General features: G+C 42.4%; 1 protein-coding gene across 1 annotated transcript in view; it reads right to left on the reverse strand.

Annotated features, from left to right (window-relative positions):
- The window catches only part of LOC126470772 (alkaline phosphatase-like), a 691,314-nt gene that overhangs the window by 494,404 nt on the left and 173,284 nt on the right, over nucleotides 1-23,626 (reverse strand). The window lies entirely within an intron of this gene.

Raw genomic sequence — 23,626 nt, forward strand, 5'->3', positions numbered from 1 at the left:
ACTATATGTAACCCTACATTCATTATTATATTTATCCTGGCAACTTTACGGCTATCGGGCAATTTCTTACATCTAACCAAATTATTCTGCATATTTTTCATTACTTTCAGTACAATAAGCATATTACAAATCACAACTAATATACATTATCATAAAATGTGCAGTAATTGGTAGAGTCAGACAGAAAAAAAACCTTCGTATATCCTTAATTAAAACGGACGACATGGGACGTCGGCTGGCGTAATATATGTTAAAAAATGACGTAATTCCTCCAGCTGTATTAAGGTGTTGGTTTTATTGGTAACTAGTTTCGATGTTGTTACAACATCATCTTCAGGCCCATATTTGTTGATAGTAACCGTATGTCTAACAAATGGCTCTGAGCGCTATGGGACTTAACATCTGAGGTCATCAGTCCCCTAGAACTTAGAACTACTTAAACCTAACTAACCTAAGGACATTACACACATCCATGCCCGAGGCAGGATTCGAACCTGCTATCGTAGCGGTCTCGCGGTTCCAGACTGCAGCGCGTAGAACCGCTCGGCCACTCTGGCCGGCTATGTCTAACACATACGGTTACTTTCAACAAGTATGGGCCTGAAGATGATGATGTAACAACATCGAAACTAGTTGCCAATAAAATCAACACCTTAATACAGCTGGAGGAATTACGTCATTTTTTAACATAGAAAAAGACCTGTTTACATTAGTTCATGAGAAGTACAACAGTAGATCCAAATTACAGGAGGCAGATTTAATCCATGAAGGCTAGCAACAACGGACATAACAGAAGGGGGGGAAGAGTGAGAGAAAAAGGAACGCGGTGAAACACAATTAATGAAGATACGGAAAAAGAAAGTTACATGAATGAAAAGAGAAAAACCGATTAGTGGGAGAAGATGAGGGCATTTGCTTTACTGTCTGACAGAGCGAAAAGTGGCCATAAAGTAAGTCCAAAAAGTATTCATCTACCGGTATATTTTCTTTTTTCAAAAAGTAAATCTGTGGCACCCGAAAAGAAGCGAATATAAAACATGAAGACCCAGTCCTATAAAAATTAGCACAGTAAATCACTTTTATTGTAAAACAGGGAAAAAGATACATTCATAGCGATAATAAGGTTAACAAAGCAGAAGGCATCTTAAAAATGTTACTTCATAAAGTATTCGTCCTCCATCTGAATATGCCTAAAATTCGCGCCCAGGGGTGAAACTTCAATGCTGACTCACAGCACACTCTAGCGTCAACCGTCTGCAACAACGGTCTGCCACCTGTTGTTGTTTTGAGAGGCGTCGGGCCAGTGCAGTTTGCAACAGCGGTCGTAATGATAGTGAGACGATCCTAACTGAGAGAGAACTTATTCTACGCTTACATAATCAGTAAAAATCCTCTTACGATGCAGTCTCATCTTGCTGTTACACCTTGAATTCTTATGAAGGGTTAGGATGACACGTAACATAAGGAGGCATCACAAAAGTAATCGCCATAACTGCTGATACATTTATCCCACAAGATGGTCAATGCCTTCGTGGAAAAATGTCTGTGGTTGCCCACGGAACTGTGATTGCACCAGGCAAGCGCCTCTTCTTCCGAAGCAAATCATTGGCCACGAATGACGTTTTCAGAGCTCGAAAAATATCAAAATCGCATGAGGAGAGATCAGTACTGTATGGAGGATGTCTAAGAGCTTCCCAGTGAATCTTCTATAGCGTAGTCGAAACAACCTTAGAAAGATGTCATTATCCTGCAACAGAGTGATGGCGTCAGTCAATATTCCAGGGCGTTTCTACTTGATAGCGCGCTTCAGTGTTTGGAAAGTGTCTTTTAAAGTACGTTAAGTATCTTTAACCCTAGTCTGATGTTTTCAAAAAATGGTTCAAATGGCTCTGAGCACTATGGGACTTCTTCTGAGTTCATCAGTCCCCTAGAACTTAGAACTACTTAAACCTAACTAACCTAACGACATCACACACATCCATGCCCGAGGCAGGATTCGAACCTGCGACCGTAGTATCTGATGTTTTCATTTCTTATTTCGTCTCTGACGCTATATCCAGCCGCTCGACAGGGGAACTTCATTTTTGTTGTTGCAATACCTGTCTTCTTCTTCTTCTTCTTCTTCTTTAGAGCTGAATTCTCACAAACATACATCAAAGGCACTTCCATCACTGTATATAATTTCATTTGTGTGTCTTTTCTTGTTTTGTAGGTAATCAGTGTGTTCAAAGTGTCATATGTCAACTGGGAATTATCTAATATATTCCTCAGATTCTCATCTTAATCATAAGCAATCAAACATTATAAACAGATAAATTTCTGGCCTGTTGGATTATGTCATCATTAGTTACAATCATGTTACAGACTGGTTGCTTTCCCTTGAATATCATTAGCTTTGAATTATTGAAAAGTAGCTTAAGCTGAAAAGTTGATGAGTGGGCAGTTGTACGTCAGTCTCGTTGCCTGCATGTAAGATTTAACCGTCAGAACGTAACATAGTGTTACGACTGTCATGACAGTTCTAAAATGTTTATTGTTTTTAATGTTTATTGTCATTGTTTTGCCAGTCTTTTATAGCTGAGTCTACATAGATATTAAACACAGTTCGGTGATAATGGGCATTGTTGTTTCAACACTCTGGTTTACAATTTCATCCGAGGATCCTCTTCCCTCGTCGTCAACACATATGAGAGTATCGATATATTACCTATATATGAGTTCTGTTAGATTTTGTGGGTAGCCCTTGTCCTTCATTCCCTTATCTTAACTCACTAATTCTTACACCGTAGGCTCGAGATGGAAGCGTTCCGCCAGTTAATTACTTAGTTGGATGGTTATTGGCATATCCCGTGGATAATATTTGCGGTAGCTCCCTGTGATGTGGAATGTATCAGTAGATTTACAGAGGAGATACTTTAAACACTTAAATCTGTGAGAGATGCCAGTCAGTCGTGTCTTGATAGCTCAGTCGGTAAAAGCATTGTCCGCGAAAGACGAAGCTCCGTGTTTAACGCGCGGTCTACAACGCAGTTACAATCTGACAGGAAGTTTCAAAGCAGCGTAAATTCCGCTGTAGAGAGAAATATTCGTTCCAGGCACTTTAACTTCGCGAAAAAATCTTTACATGCTGTCCATTAACGTAACTGGATTTTAATTTCAATTTACAATAAAATTTAATACGTACAACCTAGCCATATACGGATAAATCCATTAAGAAAGTAATCTACAGAGTACACAGAAATGTCGAGCGTACATTAATTGATTTTATTTATAAAACTTCTGGTCAGGTTTTCCATGCTAGAGTGAATTATTGAATTATAAGTGCTTTACACGCCATTTCGGCGGATTAACGTGAGATAATGCAATATTGCACGTGGGTTGTTCGTAAAAATCACAGCCCTCGGCACGGAAATATTCCACGGCTAGGCTTCAAACTCGATAAGACGCTTTCAGGGAATTCCATATGTAATTGAAAAGCAATCCGATTATTATTTGCGCGTCCTGTGGTGCAAGCAATGCGGAGCAGCCGTTAATGCCGCTGCCTGGCGCGCTCCGGGCGTCTCTTCAAACCCGGTCACAAGCAATTATTTGTTATTTAGTATTTATATTTCTAAAAGGTTCTCGAAATTTCATACGACTGTAATGTTTATATATTCCGGAATATTCGATGTTTGTGTAAATAGCAGCAGTCTCCGTTCAGGAAGCAGTTCAGTTATGTCTGCGTGTTGGTGTCCGTTATAAACATCCTTTTATTGCTACGTGTTGTATTTCATTGACTACCCTTCTTTCGGATTTTGACTCTATTGCAGTTACGGCGTGACAATGCTGACACAAATCTGGACGCAATCAGACTTTACATTATGTAAACTATGTGATTTGCTTTTTCGCAGCATCAGCGTAAAGCAGCACAAAATTTCAAGCAATAAACTTCTGCATACCATTGGTAGACACAGTTGTTATTATTGCGTCGCCTAGTAGACAAATGTTTTTCATACCAAGAGAAATTCTACTTTGACGTGCGGAAAAACCTACAGGCATCTTTTTCAGGTTCTGCATAACTTTAATCAGTTACATCTTGGAGTTGACTGGCTAGTTCCATAGTAAAAGCAACGTAAATCCTCCAGGCGGGCTAAGGCCAAGTCCCTTCGGCCATGAATAATGTAGTGGATTACCAAGTGGTAGCAGAATATGCCGACGGAACTTTGACGATGATTATACCTCAAAAATGTGTGGATATATTCAAACTGACTTATAATGTAAGACAGGCATGCTGAGCATTGAATAATTACAAATACCGATAAAGAAAGGTAAATTCTGATACAATCAAACACAAAAATCTACTCAATGTTTCTGAAACCTATCTGTCTAACTAAATAGTTACATCAAGATACCTTCCTTTAGGAATGTGGAATGCACTCAACGACTGTGATATGACTTTCAAAAGGATGTAACACAGCAATCTGTCGTCCTTTCAAGCTTTATTAAAGCAAATCTAGATTTTGGTTAGTAATTAGCCATTATCGATACAGTATTTCAGAGTTCTAATACACGTCCTAGTACGCCAGTCCCCAGTGGGGCTCCTGTCACATTTCATTCAAGTAGTCTTGAATGAACTGTTTCAATGGTCTTGTTGCAGACTGGCGGAACAGTAAACTACAATCCTTAAATCTTTCTTGGGAGCCGCCAGTAAAATGTTCATACCTTCCAGCTATTGTAGTTAACTTTGGTAACGTTTAATTGATGAAAGGAGAATTATAAATGCAGAAGATGAAGCAGGCGAAAGGTAATACAAAAGTTTAAAAAATAAGATCGATAGGAACTGCAAAACTGCTAATCAGGAATGGAAAGAGGACGAATGTAAGGATTTTCACTAGCGGAAAGGTAGACACAGTCTACAGGGAAATTAAAGAGGCCTTCGGAGAAAGGACAAGCAACTATATGAATGTCATGGGTTCAGATGGTAAACCAGTTCTAAGCAAAAAAGGGAAAGCTGAAAGGTATAAAGAGTATATAGAGGTATATACAATGGAGACGAACTTGAAAGCAATATTATAGAAAGGGAAGTGGACGTAGATTGAAGATGATGTGGGAGATATGATACTGTGAGAAGAATTTCACAAAGCTCTCAGAGATCTAAGTCAAAACAAGGCCCCGGGAGTAGATGATACTCCGTCAGAACTACTAATAGCTTTGGGGGAGCCAGCCATAATAAACCTGTTCCATCTGGTGTGCAGGATGTATGCGACAGGCGAAATACCCTCAGATTTCAAGAAGAATTAATAACTATGATTCCAAAGAAACCGGTTTGTGACAGGAGTGAAAATTACCGAAGAATCAGTTTGAGAAGTCATGGTTGCAAAATAATAAAACGAGTTCTTTGCAGAACAATGGAAAAACTGCTAGAAGCAGACCTCTTGGAAGATCAGTTTGGATTCCGGAGAAATGTAGGAACACGTGAGGCAGTACTGACCCTACTAATTATTTTAGAAGATAGGTTATGGAAAGGCGAACCTAAGTTTATAGCAATTGTGGACTTAGAGAAAGCTTTTGACAATGTTGACTGGAATACTCTTTGAAATTCTGAAGGTAGCAAAGGTAAAATACAGGGCACGAAAGGCTATTTACAACTCATACAGAAACAAGAAGGTAGTTATAAGAGTTGAGGAGTATGACAGGGAAGGTTCAAATGGCTCTGAGCACTATGGGACTTAACATCTGAGGTCACCAGTCCCCTAGAACTTAGAACTACTGAAACCTAACTAACCTAAGGACATACACACATCCATGCCTGAAGCAGGATTCGAACCTGCGACCGTAGCAGCAGCGTGGTTCCGGACTGAAGCGCCTAGAACCGCTCAGCCACAGAGGCCGGCCGCCGTTCTTCAGCCTACAGAATATTTAAAAATATTATAAGAAGATAATAAATAATAAAAGCAAGCGATAAAAAAGTGACTTTTTAAATTGTAAAAAGGCGGAAATTTAGTGGAAGTCATAATATAAAACAAAGAGCTGGCGATGGTAATTAAGACACACAAGAAGCAGACGGGTACAACAGTAGACAGACAATTAAAAAAAACATGGCAACAGTCTGGTTTCTGTCTGCAAGAGACAAAAAATCACACTTATCGACAGTATGGCTTATGTTCACAACACTTCAGAAAAGACGCACAAAACTTAACACTCACTTAAAATACTGCACTAAAACGTTGGCACAGAGATGAGACACCGCAGCCTAAGGCAGATGGGGGGGGGGGGGGGGAAGGGGAAGAAGGCTCGGACAGATGAGGGGAAAAAAGGGGGAGGAGGAGAAAAAGCAAAGTGGGTGAGGAGCTGATGGAGGGAGACGACTCATAATATGGGGGAGGGGGCAGGATTGATGCGAGAGGGAGTGGGGAAAGGCAGAGGAGGGGAATGCAAAAGGACTTGGGGGAGAGAAGGGAGTCAAAGAGAGGGTAGACAGGGAAGAGGGAAAAACAGGATGGGTAGGGGAAGAGGGAGCCTGGGAAAAGGACAGAGGTAGGGATGGGGAAGTGAGGATCAGAGTTGATAGGAGAGACAAATGGAGGAAGAGAGGACATCATCCCATGGGGGGAGTTGACAGAAGCAACCTTGAGAAAGGAGATGAAGTGTATACAGGTGGAGGGTAGGTGCAACACAATGGTGAAGACACAGCAGTGGGTGGGGGTTGGAGAGGAGAGGAGCAACCAGGGGATGCGGGGGGGGGGGGGGGGGTCAAATTTGCGGGAGGTGTAGAGGACGTGGATATGTTCAAGGAAAAGGAGCAGATCGGGAAAGGAATCAGGTCTGCGTGGGGGATTGGAGGCGTATACTGAAGGCAAGGTGGAGTGCATGGTGCTCAAGGATCTGGAGGGATGCATAGAATTTCGAGGGGCAGAGGTCCAGACAGAACTGGCATAGCAGACGATGGGACGTATCAAGGATTTGTAGGTGTGGAGGATGGTAGAGGGGTTCAACCCCCTTGTCCGGCCAGAGAGGAGTTTAAAGAGATGGAGGCGGTTGTGGGCTTTGGACGGGATAGAGTGGAGATGAGGGGTCCAGATAAGGCGACAGTCAGGATGGGGGAGAGGCGGACAGGATGGGTACAGATGGTAAGGGAAAAATCAAGGAGCCAGAAGGAGGGAGTGGTATGACCTACGATGATTGCCTGGTTCTAGGAAGGATTGATTTTTAGGAGCCACCGGTTACACCATGTGGCAGAAAGGTCAAGGTAATTCTGGAGAAGGCGTTGGCATCGTTAAAGGGTAGAAGAGAGGGCAAAGGAAGGCGGTGTCATCGGCATACTGCAGGAGGTGTATTGGAGGGGGATGTTCGGGCATATCTGCTGTGTACAAGAGGTAGAGGAGAGGGGAGAGGACAGAACCCTGGGACACACCCGTGGAGGGGTAGAAAGTGCGGGAATCGGTGTTGTGGGCAGTGACGTAGGAGGGGCGGTGGGAGAGGAAGGAGGCAATCAGACTAAGCGATTGTATTGAAGTAGATTTTCTCATAGGTACAGTTTTGGTGATATCACAGAACGAGAACTGATCAACGGATCAACAATTATTTTATAAGTGCTGAGATGGCAAAAAACGAAAGTACAGATAAAATCATGTACGAAATTCCTGTAGATGTGGTGATGATAGGACGCCCCAGCTACCCGAATCGGATCTAAGCCGACAACCGACAGCTACAACCAGATCTCACCCCGGAACGCAACACTAGGCATTTATGGTGACTCAAGGAGAACATATTACACAGATGACGTGTCGGAATAGTCGGAAGACAGTATCTGACATATTTCCTGAGTCAAAATGAGATGTAGTTGTATAGTTTATGTTAAATTCAGCAGTGAGTTTAGTACAGGTGAAAATTAGAGGGGGTCAGTAACTCCGAAAGGCGCTGTTTAATTCGAACTCCCATGCCAATAAGTAAGGTGAAGCCTGTATAGTACAAGTTCTGTATAAGGTTTACTCGAGAATTAGTTGTGATGGAAAACTTGATAATTAAATTAGCTAATAAGCTGCAATGTAATACAATTATGACCATCTGAAAGCTAATTTTAGCAACAGTAATGAGAAAAGAAAGGTGATAGTGTTTCAGTGTTAATCATTACTTTCTGTAATTTAGACAAGAATGTCCTATTATGGGTTCTAGGAAGCGGGTGATTAAAGCAAATACAGCGATCTAATAGAAAGAGAAGCTGTCTGCTGTAGACGTTAAACTCGGCTGCACCCTTCCATTCTTTCCAGAGGAAGTAAAGTGTTAGCCGACAGCCATCGCTTGCATTCATTCTTCATTAATCCAAAGAACACAAACACTCATTTCTGTTAATGCACGACCCAGATGTACTTTTGAGACTTCATTAGGAAGTTGAGGAAGACAAATGCAAAACATCTGCACTTGTGTATTGTGTAGGACAGCGGTGTGGAGCTTCCACTTTTTCCCTAATGCTCATTCAGCCAAGGTGTTTTAGTTCGCTCTCAAACATGAAAGTTACATCGACACGAGCTTTACTCTCTCACTTTTTTATTAAAAGAACCACGTTTTGCTTTGTAATTTTTTTGTTCTTACTCTCTGTGTAGTTCTAGGGCATAATGAAACATTGTGCTTTTCACTGCAGCATGTTCATTAGCAAAACAGGTGCGACTGGAATTATTTAGAAACTGAGGGGAATTGTTAATTCTTCTCCTGCTCTCTCTCTATCTCTCTCTCTTTATCTCTCTCTATCTGTCCATCCCTCCTCCTCCGCATTGTGTGTGTGTGTGTGTGTGTGTGTGTGTGTGTGTGTGTGTGTTTTTCACGTACATCCAGAACTCACTCTAACGAGTATATTACGAGACGCACCAAGAGATGGCGCAAGTATTCAGCCACTCTATACAATAGAGGCCATGGCGGTTTGCCGGAGAAACAGTGGCGTACGATGTTTAGCAGCAGGAGCGTGAAACTGATATAGACACTTCCGGTAACACGATCTGGGTTCACTGCCAGGCCTCTTGGAGCGCTGCATGTTTATCAATCCTTCGTCATCTCGTTTTCTTATCGGATGATTTGGAAATTGGAAATTTGTAGTACGTTCGTATGAGACCAAACTGCCAAGGTCATCGGTCCCTAGACTTACACACTACTTAATTTAGCTTAAACTAACTTACGCTAAGGACAACACACACATACCCACGTCCGAAGGAGGACTCGAACCTCCGACTGGGGTAGCAGCGCGTACCGTGGCAAGGCTATCCCGCTTCGGATGATTTAAAGTCTTCTATATTAGTTTTCGTTTCTTAGTAAACAGAAGGTGGTTTCATCATATTGTTTTATTGATTATGACTTCTTGTGTATTTCGCACTCTTTGAACTGCACTGTAGACATGTTGCTCGTATTCTGCTCGATATCTGTTCGCAGTCGTTAGACTGGGTGGAGGAAACGATTCCATATTTGTATCAGTTTCATGTAAAACAGAATCTGGTTTCGCCCTATGGTGTTCTGTGGACTCATGTGTATTTGTTCCTGACTACGAATCCTTGTGTGAATTTTTTGATTAATTTGCGTTGTAAGTACACTGCTCCTATTGTACTCTATTTTTTTCTCATCCGTTTTTTGTACTTTCTAGAGTTTAATGGAGAACTTCACGCTAACAGCTTTTTAAAGAATTAGCATTCAACTCTATTACACTATGTGATCAAAAGTATCCGGACATCCCAGAAACATACGTTTTTCATATTAGGTGCATTGTGCTGCCACCTACTGCCAGGTACTCCATATCAGCGACCTCAGTACTCATTACACATCGTGACAGAGTAGAATGGGGCGCTCCGCGGAACTGAAATGAAATGTGTGTGAAATCTTATGGGACTTAACTGCCAAGGTCATCAGTCCCTAAGCTTACATCTACATCTATATCTACATCTGCATTGATACTCCGCAAGCCACCCAACGGTGTGTGGCGGAGGGCACATTACGTGCCACTGTCATTACCTCCCTTTCCTGTTCCAGTCGCGTATGTTTCGCGGGAAGAACGACTGTCTGAAAGCCTCCGTGCGCGCTCTAATCTCTCTAATTTTACATTCGTGATCTCCTCGGGAGGTATAAGTAGGGGGAAGCAATATATTCGATACCTCATCCAGAAACGCACCCTCTCGAAACCTGGCGAGCAAGCTACACCGCGATGCAGAGCGCTTCTCTTGCAGAGTCTGCCACTTGAGTTTATTAAACATCTCCGTAACGCTATCACGGTTACCAAATAACCCTGTGACGAAACGCGCCGCTCTTCTTTGGATCTTCTCTATCTCCTCCGTCAGAGCGATCTGGTACGGATCCCACACTGATGAGCAATACTCAAGTATAGGTCGAACGAGTGTTTTGTAAGCCACCTCCTTTGTTGATGGACTACATTTTCTAAGCACTCTCCCAATGAATCTCAACCTGGTACCCGCCTTACCAACAATTAATTTTATTTGATCATTCCACTTCAAATCGTTCCGCACGCATACTCCCAGATATTTTACAGAAGTAACTGCTACCAGTGTTTGTTCCGCTATCATATAATCATACAATAAAGGATCCTTCTTTCTATGTATTCGCAATACATTACATTTGTCTATGTTAAGGGTCAGTTGCCACTCCCTGCACCAAGTGCCTATCCGCTGCAGATCTTCCTGCATTTCGCTACAATTTTCTAATGCTGCAACTTTTCCGCATACTACAGCATCATCCGCGAAAAGCCGCATGGAACTTCCGACACTATCTACTAGGTCATTTATATATATTGTGAAAAGCAATGGTCCCATAACACTCCCCTGTGGCACGCCAGAGGTTACTTTAACGTCTGTAGACGTCTCTCCATTGATAACAACATGCTGTGTTCTGTTTGCTAAAAACTCTTCAATCCAGCCACACAGCTGGTCTGATATTCCGTAGGCTCTTACTTTGTTTATCAGGCGACAGTGCGGAACTGTATCGAACGCCTTCCGGAAGTCAAGAAAAATAGCATCTACCTGGGAGCCTGTATCTAATATTTTCTGGGTCTCATGAACAAATAAAGCGAGTTGGGTCTCACACGATCGCTGTTTCCGGAATCCATGTTGATTCCTACATAGTAGGTTCTGGGTTTCCAGAAATGACATGATACGCGAGCAAAAAACATGTTCTAAAATTCTACAACAGATCGACGTCAGAGATATAGGTCTATAGTTTTGCGCATCTGCTCGACGACCCTTCTTGAAGACTGGGACTATCTGTGCTCTTTTCCAATCATTTGGAACCCTCCGTTCCTCTAGAGACTTGCGGTACACGGCTGTTTGATGGGGGGCAAGTTCTTTCGCGTACTCTGTGTAGAATCGAATTGGTATCCCGTCAGGTCTAGTGGACTTTCCTCTATTGAGTGAGTCCAGTTGCTTAACCTAAATTATCCTAAGGACAAACACACACACCCATGGCCGAGGGAGGAATCGAACCTCCGCCGGGACCAGCTGCACAGTCCACGACTGTAGCGCCTTATACTGCTCGGCTAATCCCGCGCGGCAGTAACACCATTCAAAGGACAATTACATGCTCAGCGTGTAATAAAGTTTAATATCAGTTCTGCCAACAGCTGCTAACATGGAATTCTCCATTAAATCTGAGAAAGTATGAAAAAACAAAAATGAAGCGGAACACGAGCAATGTACTTACTACACATTTAAATTGAGTGGTTCACATACTGATACGTAACCAAGAACAAATATACGTGAGTCTATGAAACCAGAATCTGTTTTATGTGAGACAAAGGTAAATATGGAACAATTTTCTCCATCCAGTATGACAGATCTGAGCAAAAATCAAGCAAAATACGGACAACATACTTACAACGCGATTCAGAGAGTGCAATACTCTCACGAAGTCGTATTCAGGAGCAGAATGTGATAAAACCGGCTTCTGTTGGTTGGTTGCCCGCATCTCGTGGTCGTGCGGTAGCGTTCTCGCTTCCCACACCCGGGTTCCCGGGTTCGATTCCCGGCGGGGTCAGGGATTTTCTCTGCCTCGTGATGGCTGGATGTTGTGTGATGTCCTTAGGTTAGTTAGGTTTAAGTAGTTCTAAGTTCTAGGGGACTGATGACCATTGATGTTAAGTCCCATAGTGCTCAGAGCCATTTGAACCATTTGTTGGCTGGTTGGTTGGCTGATTTGGAGGGAGGGGACCAAACAGCGAGGTCATCCGTCCTATCCGATTAGGGAAGGATGGGGAAGGGAGGCCGCCGTACCCTTTCAAAGGGATCATCCCAGCATCTGCCTGGAACGATTTAGGGAAATCACCGATATTGCGTTGGCAGAAGAGCCAACTTCGTGTTACTAGAGGAGGCCGAAATGCACGCGTTTTAGCGCACGCAGGCTGGCGTGAGGAGGGAATAACTATACTGACGTGAGGTCTGGAACATGACAAGGAATTAGAATTCAGAAAGCGGACGTACTTAGTTTGATACTTTAATCCATTAATGATGAACGTCGCTCTTGACGGTACATGATTCACAATATTATCTGTTCAGATTATAGTAACTGAATATGGCGCCTCGCTAGGTCGTAGCAAATGACGTAGCTGAAGGCTATGCTAATCTGTCGTCTCGGCAAATGAGAGCGTCTGTAAACAGTGAACCATCGCTAGCAAAGTCGGCTGTACAGCTGGGTCGAGTGCTAGGGAGTCTCTCTAGACTTGACCTGCCGTGTGGCGGCGCTCGGTCTGCAATCACTGACAATGGCGACATGCGGGTCCGACGTATGCTAACGGACCGCGGCCGATTTAAAGGCTACCACCTAGCAAGTGTGGTGTCTGGCGGTGACACCACAACGAAAAACCTAAATCTGGATGGCCGGACGCAGGTTCGAAACGTCGTCCTCCCATTGCGTGTCCAGTGTGCTAACCACTGCGCCTCCTCGCTCGGTAAACTAGCTTCTGTTTCATGCCAGATGATTTTTAGATTTTGACATGTGGTAAAATGCAGTATTATCCACTTCATAAAAACCACATAGTCGAAATTGCAATATTGGGTTTTACAAATAAATAATGCTGCATTCAAAATGCAACTACGGTGTTATTTATAAAATTTTTCATATCTGTAAACCCAGCTACGAGGAGTTAATCTTAGTTTTTGATTACGATTTCTCGGATATATAACTTTGCAAGGTTAAAAAAACTTTTCCAGTCACGCACTTAATCACTAGATTAGGAGGGCAACCCATAAATTATAAATAAAAAAGATACTGTCATCTAATACTAGTATCTCAAAATCAAATAATACCGATTTTCGAGCTACGTTTTCCCGTATTCGACGTTGAATGGCAGGCCACTAGGATTGCTACTGTCGTTTTCTGCTTTGGTATCATAAAATGGTCTCTGCACTATTTGTATTTTGGTGTTCTGTAGTTAGCAGGTCCATCATGCCCCTCTCATAGGACAAAACGCGGAAGAGATTATTTAAAGGTACATTTTAAAAAATACGCTCGATTTGTTTAAAGGAATTATAAAAAGTAAACAAATTAAGAAAGACAGAAGAATGTAAAGCGTTTTCATTTTTCTGGGAACAACACGTGAACACAGGAAATACTATCCAAGGATCCGCAATTTAAAAAAATTATATAGTGTAGGGGAGCCGTTATTCAAATCACAGAGGTATAAGCAGTAGCTGTGCTCTGTTGCAAACCAATCGAAGAGAAACCAATTAGTACTCTGTGTACGCCATTCAGATCTTCTAATGACGAATCGAATGGGGAAGCATTCCTTATTTCTCATTTTTTTGTAATTTCGTAAAGAAACTAACGAGAAGTGTTCGAGCCCTCTTATCAGGTTAGTCCATACTATCAATACCTGCGCATTTTTCATTTTTGAAACCAATTGTGATCACATATGCTGCTCTTTTCCTACGTACAGCTGCTATCCGTAAACAGACACTTAATCTCAAACATTCGAGGAGTACCCCAGGACAGTTTGAACCAATGTACCGTAAGTGATTTTCTTAATGCACAAGTTGCACCTTGCCAGTATTCTACCAACGTACCGAATCCATACCCTCGCGAAATTTTCTTATTGTCTGCATCACCTCGCTTTTGTTGAATTTAGGAGACTAGCAATTAGTCAGTAACTGTACAATTAATTCGTAGTAAAGTTAATGAAAACATATCTTTTCCGTTCTTTTAAGGAAATGACTGCTATCATTCAGAGTTCCTGTATTCATAACAGATTTTTCAAACGTAAAATTGGTAACGTCATACTTTACGTTTCGAGAAAAGTAATTTACGTAAAAAGGAGAGGTTGTACGTCAGAATGTCCTACTTTGACCCATGAAAGTATGTCGCAACCTTTGAGTTACAACTGTTGGCTTAGCGAGCAGGTAACTTAAGCAACGAACAAAGTATACTGCTCTCAATACAGTATTTCGAGTAGATGTTACTGACTACGGCTTACTCTTTCTTTTTTTTTTTCGATGATAATTTTTTAATATGACTTATTTTCAGTTTCTAATTTCCCACGTTATTGCATCAAAAAATAATATTAAAAACAATTGAGTGCTTTCCTTAAACGATTTAGGGAAACCGAGATAAACGTATGCTAGTTTGACCGGGAACTGAGACACTCTTCCCTCCGAATACGGATCCAGTATCTTTACTGCACCTGGTCTCTCTCTATGCCAGTAGCCGATTTCTCTTACATTCACCTTCTGAAAAATGTTTTACAATTATGAGGAACGAACTGTCCAGGTAATAAATCCAAGCAAATACTGCGCGTTTAATGATCGATGCCAAAAGATTTTGAATTGTATCAAATACTCTGCTGATATTGACTTTTCTAATCAGGTAGCTTAAATTCGTACGACACTGAGGTCAGAATTCAATCAGAACAATAACACTCGTAACTGAAATGTTGATGTTGTTGTTTGGGTTCAGAATACTCTACGTCGAATTATCATCGACCATATAAAATTATTGGAACAATACCGCACAAATGCTGAATAGGTAACTTAATAAAACTTCATTAGCTTCTGATTGAATGACTATTCTCATTCACCGATATTGGAGGTCTGGTTGCCCCGAAATGCGTAATATTAATATTACGCGTTTCGGGTTAACTCATCCTCAGATATCTGTTAATCCTACGACGCATAGCCATAAGTAAAAGCATCACAGAAATGTCCAGAGGTTACAAGTAAAGGACACATACAAGATACCTCGAGCTATACAGATGCACTGAAGTTATATGATTCGTACATAAGTATCAGAGGCAGACTGGCGGATGCACAGAACCACGAAACAAAATTATACAGGTGGGCGGCGATGGTGTACCCTTAGTGGCGATACACAGCGTTAAGTTATACACAACTGTCTATGTGCCATAATTTTTTAAAAAAAATTACGTAAAGTCACATATACAAAAACATTCAGCCGACAATTTAAAACATACATAATTGAATTGGTGACTTATAGCGCTAACAGGTCAGAGAACGCTTGCTTTCTTCTTATGGGGTGTTTTTTAAAACTGAGTAATTCAGCATATCTCAAGATGTTAGTCTTCAGGTTATCTGATGCACAGTTTTATTCTAGCGAGCTGTCAACCTTTCCACAATGCAAATATTAGTGTACCAAAATAAGAGGTGCAAATACACTTGAAGCGGCAAAGAAACTGGAATCGGTATGAGTATTCAAATACAGATATATGTAAACAGGTAGAATACGGCGCCGCGGTCGGCAACGCCAACAAAAGACAAGAACTGACGGGTGCAGTTGTTAGATCGGTTACTGCTGCTACAATGACAGGCTATCAAGATTTAAGTAAGTTTGAACGTGGTGTTGTATTCGGCGCACGAGCAATGGGAGGCAGCATCTCCGAGGTGGCGATGAAGTGGGGATTTTCCCCTACTACCTTTTCACGAGTGAACCGTGAATAACAGGAATCCGGTAAAACATCAAATTTCCGACATCGCTGTGGCCGAAAATAGATCCTGCAAAAACGGCATCAGCGTGACGTTGTGTGTCTATTGTGTTGGCACTTTTAAGCCAACTGTAGTTATTTGTTTGATTTCTTAAGTTGTTATCTGGATCACCAGTCACAGTTTTTGTCATCGTGGAGCGAGGACATTGTAAACATCTGTAAAGATTCTAAGGAAATTTTTCTTATTTTTACCTATGTAAAATTATTTTAAAAATTTTGTCTCCCTAGGAGGCGCTAAAAGTCACCAATTCAGTTTCTTGTATATTTTATATTGTCGCCTGGATCTTTCTGTCGATATGTCAAAAAAATGGTTCAAATGGCTCTGAGCACTATGGGACTCAACTGCTGAGGTCATTAGTCCCCTAGAACTTAGAACTAGTTAAACCTAACTAACCTAAGGACATCACAAACATCCATGCCCGAGGCAGGATTCGAACCTGCGACCGTAGCGGTCTTGCGGTTCCAGACTGCAGCGCCTTTAACCGCACGGCCACTTCGGCCGGCCTCTCGATATGTCTTTACGTAATTCAAAAAATTGTAGCACATAATAATTGTTTGTCGCTCGACGCTGTCTAGCGCTACTAAGGATATGCTATCGCCACTTACCGGTAGACTTTGGCTGTGTGGTGGTGTTATCAATGTGCAACCGTCAATCTGCCCAGACAGTTATGTGCGTATCATATAACTTCAGTTCATCTGGACAACTCAATGTATTCCGTCTGTGTCCTTTACTTGTAACCTGTGGTTATTTTTGTGATGCGTCATGACAGCACTGTTGCTGTCACTTACGACTATGTATTCTCTGTTTCACGGATATTTGATCATGGATAACGCCAAACGCGTAATATTAAAATCATTGATTCACTAGCAGATGACGTTTTATTACGTGACCTATTCATCATTTGTGTAGTACTGTTCCAATTATACAATATGATCGCATGGTTCCTGTATGAGTTTTTGTCGCATCTCCAATATAAAATTCATTCTGGACGAGTGAGAGATATCGACATTGGCGCTCCTGGTATTGAAAAATATTAAGACTACTGAAATCTAATAAGGCCTGTAGCAGAAACCACGTTTCAGTTAGATTTTACACTCAATAAGCGCAGAATAATCTCTTGGTCAAGCTCATACGCATCGAAAATACCTTGCGCAGCCAACAGTCCCGTATGACTGGAAAAGAGGTCACCCCTATTTACAGAAACGGTAAAATGTCTGATTTAAAGTATTACAGATCAATACCACTTACGTCAATCAGTTGCAGAATGTAAGACCGTATTCTAAGTCGAAACATTTTGACTTTCCTTGACGAAAACAAGTTGCTCTGTGTAGCATGCCAACTGATAAGTAATATGGATACATTTTGTAATCAGATTTCCTGACGAGAAATTATATTTTCGAAGTACGGAAATTAACAGATTATTGATCGGTTTGTATTTGGAGAACGCACGGCTCTGTTCAGAAAATATGCCTCGACGTTGTCATAGGGTCGAGTCGTTCACGACTGCTTTCATGCCGATTAACTAAGACACCTGAAGTAAAAGTTCCAGAGTTTGATTTTCCTGTCAGAGAGCTAAAGCACTGGCAAGTTAAACGAAATTTTAAATGAACACAAATTGCAATTAAATGAATAATACTGAACGGCAAGAAATGTTATTATCTACTGATAATAAATTGATATAGATGACACCATAAGCCTATGTTGAATAAGGAGATAATTTATTCAATCAGTCACGTGAGAAATTACACTATGTGATCAAAAGTATCCGGACACCTGGCTGAAAATGACTTACAAGTTCGTGGTGCCATCCATAGGTAATTCTGGAATTCAATATGGTGTTGGACCACCTTTAATGACAGCTTCCACTCTCGCAGGCATACGTTCAATCTCGTGCTGGAAGGTTTCTTGGGGAATGGCAGCCCATTCTTCACGGAATGCTACACTGAGGAGAGGTATCGATGTCGGTCGGTGAGGCCTTGCACGAAGTCGGCGTTCCAAAACATCCCAGAGGTGTTCTGTAGGATTCAGCTCAGGACTCTGTGCAGGCCAGTCCATCAGAGGGGTGTTATTGTCGTGTAACCACACCGCCACATGCCGTTCATTATGAACAGGTGCTCGAACGTGTTGAAAGATGCAATCGCCATCCCGGAATTTATCTTCAACAGTGGTAAGCAAGAAGGTGCTTAAAACATCAATGTAGGCCTGTACTGTGATAGTGACACGCAAAACAACAAGGGTGCAAGTCCCCTCCATGAAAAGCACGACCACACCATAAGACCACCGCCTCCGAATTTTACTGTTGGCACTACACACGCTGACAGATGACGTTCACTGGGCATTCGCCATACCCACACCCTGCCATCGGATCGCCACATTGTGTACCGTGATTCGTCACTCCACACAACTTTTTTCCACTTTTCTATCGTCCAATGTTTACGCTCCTTACACGAAGCGAGGCCTCGTTTGGCATTTACCGTGGTGATGTGTGGCTTATGAGCAGCCGCTCATCCAAGTTCTCTCACCTACCGCCTAACTGTCATAGTACTTGCAGTGGATCCTGATGCAATTTGGAATTCCTGTGTGATGGTCTGGATAGATGTCTCCCTATTACACATTACGACCCCCTTCAACTGTCGGCGGTCTCTGACAGTCAACAGACGAGGTCTGCCTGTATGCTTTTGTGCTGAACGTGTCCCTTCACGTTTCTACATCACCATCACATCAGAAACAGTGGACCTAGTGACGTTTAGGAGTGTGGAAATCTCGCTTACAAACGTATGACACAACTGACACCAAATCACCTGACCACGTTCGAAGTCCGTGAGTTCCGCGGAGCGCCCCATTCTGCTCTGTCACGATGTCTAATGACTACTGAGATCACTGATATGGAGTACCTGACAGTAGGTGGCAGCACAATGCACATAATATGGAAAACGTATGTTTTTGGGGGGTGCGCGGATACTTTTGATCACATAGTGTATGTAGAAATGGTGATCGTACAATATTCCAGTTTAAAGGATACAAACTGATAATTATTCAACTACTGTTAAGATGTGTAAATCTGCCTAGTTAGAATGGGAGTAGACTCCCCCGAAATCAATAAACGATCACTATTTCGCCAAAATATCATGCTTCGAACTAGACAAAAATAACCCCAGAGCAGCGAGAACTCACGTCGAAGTTTCCCGAAGGACATTTTATAGCGATCACTCACATTTAAATCTCATACCAACGCACTGAGTCAGAGTCCCACTGGCCTCATATTTCACTAAGTATTCGCGACCGCTAGCCGCTCACATTATATCACTTTAACCCACTAACTGCCTTCCAACATCATGTCTCTCCTCTATATCACGTCTCGAGACGAAGTTCACTGTATCACATCTCCACACCAAATGTTCCAACTCTCTACCTCTTCCAGAAACCCCACTTTGCCCAGACCAAATCTTCCACTCTCCATACCTCCCGAAACAAGGTTCCCTAAATCCCATCTCCACATCAAGTATTTCCTCTTTCGCGTCTCGACACGAAATTCACAGTATCTTCTCTTCACACCAACTGTTCAGCTCTGTACCTCTCCTCGAAATCTCACTTTGCTTCGAAGAGCCATTCCATAAGTCCCAATGTCCGAGAGCCTCACAGATATCGCCAATGAGAAACATTCGCTCCCCCACCTAATAGCATGATTTACTAAAATCTATAAAGCGGACCGCAATTTACATAATAAAAAAGTTACGGATTAGAAACATGGTTTATATTAAAGAACATCTTCTCCTGCTTAAGTAGAGACTAAGTACGATAAAGCACAGACTTTATTGATTAAACATGACCTAGCACATACGTGCTTATAACCAATAATAAAGAATTATGTTCAAAACATATGAAATATAAGTTTGGCCTGCTCAGCTGGTGCGTCTTTCACGCTCGATCTATTTATTATGTTACTTCTTACGGATCACTGGCTGTTTTTAAGGTGCAAATGTTTTAATCTACATTTACATATACACTCTGCAAGCCACCGTACGGTGCCTGACGGAGGGTACCCTGTACCACTAATAGTCATTTCCTTTCCAGTTTCACTCACAAATAGAGTGAGGGAAAAACGATTGTCTGTTTGCCTCCGTATGGGTCCTAATTTCTCCTATCTTAGTGGTATGTTGCTGGCAGTAGAATCGTTCGGCAGTCAGCTTCAAATGCCGGTTCTCTAAATTTTATCTGACTGGGTGTTTGTGATGTCCTCATCGTTTTATCATCATTCATGAAAGTGACGAGATTGGACTGAGAAAAGGTTGGGAATTTGTACGGCCGCTGATAACCGCGCAGTTGAGCGCCCCACAAACCAAACATCATCATCTAAATTTTCTCAACAGTGTTTCTCGAAATGAACGTAGCCTTCCCTCCAGGGATTCCCATTGAGTTCCCGAAGCATCTCCTTAACACTTACGTGTTGTTCGAATCTACCGATTACAAATCTAGCAGCCAGTCTCTGAAGTGCTTCGATGTCTTCCTTCAGATCCTAGCTGGAGAGGATCCAAAACACTCGAGCAGTACTCAAGAATAGGTCGCACCAGCGACCCACATGTGGCCTCCTTCACAGATGAACCACACTTTTCTAAAATTCTCCGAACAAACCGAAGTCGACCATCCGCCTTCCCTGCCACAGATCTCACATGCTCCTTCCATTTCATATCACTTTGCAACGTCAAGCCCACATACTTAAACGACTTCACTGTATCAAGCAGGACACAATTGGTACTGTATCCGAAATTTTCAGATTTGTTCTTCCTACTCATCCTCATTAACTTACGTTTTTTTCCATATTTAGAGATAGTTGCCATTTATCACACCAACTAGAAATTTTGTCTAGGTCTTATTGTATCTTCCTAAAGTCACTCAAGTTCGACAATTTACCGTCAGCAAGCAATGGCGGATTGCTGCCCACTCTGTCCACCAAATCATTTGTGTATATCACACTTCCCTGGGGCACTCCTGATGATACCCTTGTCTCTCATGAACAGTTGCCGTCAAGAACAACATATTGTGTTCTATAACATAAGAAATATTCGAGCCACTACATATTTGGGAATTTATTCCGTATGCTCGTTCCTTCGTTAACAGCCTGCAGGGGAGCGCCGTGTCAAACGCGCCTTTCGGAAATCTATTAATATGGCATCTGCCTGTTGCCCTTCGTCCATAGTTCGCAGTATATCATTTGAGAAAAGGACAAGCCGAGTTTCAGACGAACGACGCTTTCTAAAACCATGCTGATTCGTTGACATAAGCTTCTCAGTCTCAGGAATGTTTATTGTATTCGAACTGAGTATATGTTCAAAGATTCTGCAGCAAACCGAAGTTAGGGATATTGGTCTGTAATCATGCGAGTCCTTACTTCTTACCTTCTTATATACTGGAGTCACGTGAGGTTTTTTTTCAGTCGCATGGGACTTTGTGTTGGGCGAGAGATTCACGATGAATGCAGACTATGTAACGGGCTAATTCCGTTGAGTAATATTTGTGAAACCGCACTGGGATTCCATCCGGACCTTGTGATTTATTTGCTTTCAAATCTTCCAGTTGTTTCTCTACGCCAGGGATGCTTATTACTATTCGTCCATACGAGAGTCTGTCCGATGTTCAGATGACGGTACGTTTGTACGATTCTCCTGTGTGAATGATTTGATGATCGTGAAATTTAAAACTTCTGCTTTTGTTTTGCTATCTTCAACTGCCACACCAGATTTTGCTACCTTCGACTGCCACATCAGACTGGTCAACAAGGAACTGAATGGAAGCCTTGGACCAGATCAGCGATTTTACATAGGACCAGAATTTTCTCGGGTTCTCAGTCTGATCTTTTGCTAAGGTATGCCTCGCGCATAGATCTTTTCACAGACGCACGAATCTATGCTTACCTTTGCTTGTCATCATTTGTGCGTTCTCTTTTGAACAGAGAGTGCAGCAGCCTCTGCTTACTCAGCATCTTCCAAATTTTGCTATTAAACAATGGCGAGTGTTTTCTATCGTTTATCCACTTACTAGGCACATAATTCTCCGTATCACGATTTGCAATCTGCTTAAAGTTTGTCAATAATTCCTCTACCTCAGTCTTACTGGCACTAAGTGGTGTCAGTTCACTGTCTAAGTGAGATGCTAACAACTGCTTATCTGCTCTGTCTAGCAGGAAAACTCTCCTAGGCTTCTTGACCGATTTATTAAATTTCGTAATCATAGTTACTATGATGTCATCACGATCGCTAAACCCTATTTCTATACTGATATTTTCGATAAAGTTCCGTCTGGTTGTAGTTAAAAGGACCAAGATATTTCCATTGTGTGTGAGCTGTCGAGCTAACTGCTCAGGACAGTTTTCAGAAAACGTGGTCAAAAGTATTTTCGCACGACTGTCTGTCTGTACCCCCTGCAATGAATCAAAATTCATCCCAGTCTATACTCGGTAGGTTTAAGTCGTCTCCAACTAGTATTGTACGATCTGAGTATTTACGAGTTACTGACCGTAGACTTTCTTTGAATGACTCTAGAACTGTCACAGCGGAATAGGGTGGCCGGTAAAAATCATCCAACAATTAACTGGATTTCACCTAGACTTGTTATACCTGAACAGATAACTTCACTGTCACGCTCTATTTCGACCTCCATAGGAACAATATTTTTGTCAACTGCAATGAACATTTCCCCTCCTGTGGCCTCTAATGTGTCTTTCCGAAATACTTTCGTCGACTGGCTAAATATCTCAGAGCTTTCCATTTCGGGTTTCAGCCTGCTTTCAGTCAAAAGAATGGTTTGAATGCTAGAACATTCCTGGAGGGCAGTAAGTTCCGGAACTTTATTACGAATACTTCGACAGCTTATTGATAAAATTTTGATAGTCGAAGTGCCTTTTCTCTGAACGCTGTCTGACTTCCCTTGCTGCGTATCGACTGGTCAGTGTTCATCAGAGTACCTCAAACTACCGCCCAGCCTAGAAACTCCACAAGTACTCTGCTACCCTAGTAGCTGCTTCCATTCTGTAGTGCACCCATGACCTATCAAGGGGAGTCCCACAAATCTCCACACGATAACGCAGGTCTAGAAATCTACTGTCAAGTGTCAACAAAGCCTTTTGTTGAGACCCTCCACTCGGCTCCAAACCAAAGGACCCCGATATACTCTGGGAACTATGCTGCAAATTGCGAGCTCTGCTTGCACCCCGCGCGCGAGGCCAGCAGTCTTCACCACCTCCACCAGCCGCCTGTATGAACTGCGGACGGCCTCAGAACCCATGAACGAGAGTCTTTGGTGCCGACGTGAGCCACAACTTGCAGAGAACGGCACCATGGATGCTCGATAGCCGCAGGCAAGGCTGTCTCCACATCTCGGATGAAGCCCCGCGCCAGACATACCTGGTGCACATTGACTTTCTTTCCAGCCCTGAACGCTATCTGACTAACGGGCTCCATAACGCACCTAAGTTGGAGTTCCCGATAACTAGTAAACCCCTCTCCCCGTGTGCCCGCTCGGACCCTGCTGAAGGAGCGGCCCCCTATCTACTCATAGGGTGCATGATCGAGGCCAAGTGGCCAGTCTCCATATTGGCCCTCCGCCTCGAGCGACGCGAACGCGTTACCACTCTCGACACAACACACTCTGCAGTGTGGCGGATCCACCCCGTCGGG

The sequence above is a fragment of the Schistocerca serialis genome, chromosome 3 (assembly GCF_023864345.2).
Source record: "Schistocerca serialis cubense isolate TAMUIC-IGC-003099 chromosome 3, iqSchSeri2.2, whole genome shotgun sequence".
Taxonomy (NCBI): domain Eukaryota; kingdom Metazoa; phylum Arthropoda; class Insecta; order Orthoptera; family Acrididae; genus Schistocerca; species Schistocerca serialis.